The 3,313-nt window shown below is 32.9% G+C and overlaps 1 protein-coding gene and 2 long non-coding RNA genes across 3 annotated transcripts in view; 1 reads left to right on the top strand and 2 right to left on the bottom strand.

The window, feature by feature from the left end:
* Nucleotides 1-3,313, bottom strand: part of LOC102681294 (trichohyalin) — a 185,047-nt gene that overhangs the window by 43,489 nt on the left and 138,245 nt on the right. The window lies entirely within an intron of this gene.
* The window catches only part of LOC102681214, a 14,367-nt gene that overhangs the window by 4,544 nt on the left and 6,510 nt on the right, over nucleotides 1-3,313 (bottom strand). The gene's annotated exons all lie outside the window — the stretch shown is intronic.
* The window catches only part of LOC116186052, a 74,653-nt gene that overhangs the window by 69,841 nt on the left and 1,499 nt on the right, over nucleotides 1-3,313 (top strand). Inside the window, exon 2 of the long non-coding RNA XR_004150975.1 lies at nucleotides 960-972. This is a non-coding gene — a long non-coding RNA (uncharacterized LOC116186052). The remainder of the gene's footprint in view (nucleotides 1-959; nucleotides 973-3,313) is intronic.

Raw genomic sequence — 3,313 nt, 5'->3', positions numbered from 1 at the left:
AAAAAAAAAAAGAAAACAAATTCTCATGTTTAAAATACGATTCTTTTCAATTTCGAAATCAAAAATACAGCTTGTCTCTTAAAAAAATAATAAATCTTATGTTTAAAATACGATTCTTTTCAATTTCGAGATCAAGAATACACCTCGTCCCTTAAAAAAAAAAAAAAACAAATTCTTATGTTTAAAATACGATTCTTTTCAATTTCGAAATCGAGAATACATCTTGTCTCTTAAAAAAAAAAAACAATAAATCTTTGTTTAAAATAAAAATTCGCGTGTTTTTTTAATTTTGAGATCAAGAATGTATCCCTAAAAAAAACAACAACAAATTCTCATATCAAAATACGATTCGCGCGTCTTTTCAATTTCGAGATCAAGAATACATCTCGTCTCTTAAAAAAAAAAACAATAAATCCTCGTTTAAAATACGATTCACGTTTTTTTTTAATTTCGAAATCAAAGATACACCTCATCCCTTAAAAAAACAATAAATCCCCTATTTAAAATACGATTCGCCCGTTTTTTCAATTTCGAGATCAAGAATACCACCCTTAAAAAAAAAAAAAAACAAATTCTCATGTAAGACAAGAACATTAGGATTCATCGATGAATCGGGAATCGCGAAACCGTTTCGATGCCAATCAACGCGCATCCGAAACAAGGTTAAAACAATTTCCGAGACAGCGAGCCGCGCTTCGGTTCGATTTTATAATTAAATAAACTGTACGCAACAATACCCGTGGAATAAACCCCAGTGCTTCCTCCCCCTCTCTCCCTCTCTCCCTCTCTTTCTACGCGTCCGTTATATGCTTCTTTCTCCCCCTCTGAATAACTGCGTTATAACACAGTTTTCCGTCATAACTCGATTGCATCGGCTTGCGCGGACAAATGTCGTGTGCAATAATTCCGAATCAATTACGCTTCTGGCTGAACGATTCCCAGCCGCGCCCAGTGTCGAGGGGAGGGAGGGGGGTAGGTTTGCACTGAATGACATTCCACCCGCGCTCCGCGTGGCAATAGTATCGAAGACAGAGAGTCTGGCGTGTATTTTTCTTCTTTTTTTTCTCCTCCCCCTCTCCCTCTCCCCCCTTTTATTCATCGACAAATATTGTCGTTTCATTTTCATCCGTCGAAACGAAAAAATAAAGAGGGGAAATTTATAAAATAATAAAAAGATGGAATCTCGAAGAGAAAAAAGCGAGAGCGAAAGTCTCGCGTCCCTTCTCTCTCCTCTCTTCAGGTTCAGGTTCAGGGGCAGGATTTTCAGGGGTAGGTAGGTTTCGACGAGTGTGATCGTGGGATGTAATTTGGAAAGAGGGAATAAATTGGAAATTCAGGGATGTTTTTTGATTCGAACTTGGTTTCGAGGGAGAGAATCTCATCGTGTGCCGTTTATAACGCGACGGTATTCTATTAGCCTCGCCATTAAACGCTTGCTAATCCACGTTTGCATGCATCCTGCGGTTTCGCGGTTTTCTCACAAACACCTAATTTGCAATAATGAAGATGGGCGGAGCGTGTCGAATCGTGGAAACAGCGGAGGAAGGAAAATGTATACGCAATTTGGAAATTTTGGAAGTATCTTTCTAACAAATTTTAATCAATCGAATAAACTCTGCGTTGTAATATCTTAAAAACGTAAGTAATCGGAAAAACTCAAATTTTAACTTTATTTATAATATAATTTTTAAAATAACATTTAAAATATAACTATAATTTAAACTTTTCTTTTCAAAATTTTAATTAAGATTTCGAGCAAACGTTTAATGAACTTAAATTTCTATTCTTAATTTTTTACTTTACGCGAGCTAAAATTGCATTAATAATCGATGAAATTATTTTCATCGGATAAATCTCGATATCTTTACTAGAAATTCAGACGAGTTTACCGCGAGCTCTTTGCGAATCACGTTTCGATACAGCGTTGATTCAAAGCTACCCTTTGATCAAATATCATAAAAATTCTATTATTATTATCGAGCAATACGAATGCGTTAAACGGACGTATATATGTATAACAAATACGTATTAACAAATTTTTGCGACATTTGATCAAAGGGACGACGATAGCCATCAACGAGGGGAATTTACAACGTGAATGAGAAGCGAGGGGATTACGACACACAACCACCAACTTTTCGAGCCGTCCATCAATCGCGACAAAATAATCCTTTGTCGACGGCGAATTTAGAAATCGAAGCATGCACGTTTCAACGGGGGATTAAACCCGAAAGTAATGAGAGCTTACTATCAAATCGATTTTGCATAAATATGAAAAGTAAAAGAGAGGAAACGGCTGCCTTCGTGTTATTCCGCATTTTACCATTCCCGTTTCCATCGCGAGCATTATATTCTCTGCAATAATAATAATATAAAATGTTTAAAAATTACCATTCTTTTTTCGATCTTTGTTTCCAAATTTTGAATAGAAATTTTTATTAAAGAAAAATAAAAATATATATAAATCATATATAATTTAAAATGTTTAAAAATCACCATTCTTTTTTCCGATCTTCGTACAACGTTCCAATTCCAAATTTTGAATAGTATTTTATTAATTTATTAAGGAAAAAAATATATGTTTAAAAATCACCATTCTTTTTTCGATCTTCGTACAACGTTCCAATTCCAAATTTTGAATAGTATTTTATTAATTTATTAAAGAAAAAAATGTATGTTTAAAAATCACCATTCTTTTTTCGATCTTCGTACAACGTTCCAATTCCAAATTTTGAATAGTATTTTATTAATTTATTAAAGAAAAAAATGTATGTTTAAAAATCACCATTCTTTTTTCGATCTTCGTACAACGTTCCAATTCCAAATTTTGAATAGTATTTTATTAATTTATTAAAGAAAAAAATGTATGTTTAAAAATCACCATTCTTTTTTCGATCTTCGTACAACGTTCCAATTCCAAATTTTGAATAGTATTTTAGGTGATTTATTAAAAAAATAAAAAATATATAAATTAATATATAAACTAATAAATTATATATAATTTAATAACGTGCATTTCTTCTAATATATATGCTTCTTTAAATTTTAGAAATTTCTAACGCGTTAATTTCATCTTGTGAAATTTTCATCTTTACATTATCCGAACATTGATTTTTCCCAAATTTCCTTCTCTTTTTTCCTCTTAACGCGAAAAATCTCGGATAAAGCTCGCATCACAGTATGCGCGCAGAAACTTTGGCAGTATCTCTGTATATAATTGTGATATTTTACCACGTTGTGTCGAACGAAACGCAAATATTTATTGCACGGGTGCGTATGTCTGAAATTTTGGGAGGGCCCGCCGCAAAGACAA

This window comes from Apis dorsata, unplaced genomic scaffold, assembly GCF_000469605.1.
Source record: "Apis dorsata unplaced genomic scaffold, Apis dorsata 1.3 scaffold_397, whole genome shotgun sequence".
In the NCBI taxonomy this organism is placed as follows: domain Eukaryota; kingdom Metazoa; phylum Arthropoda; class Insecta; order Hymenoptera; family Apidae; genus Apis; species Apis dorsata.
Note: the sequence above shows the minus strand (reverse complement) of the source record. Positions and strands in the feature narration are given on the sequence as shown.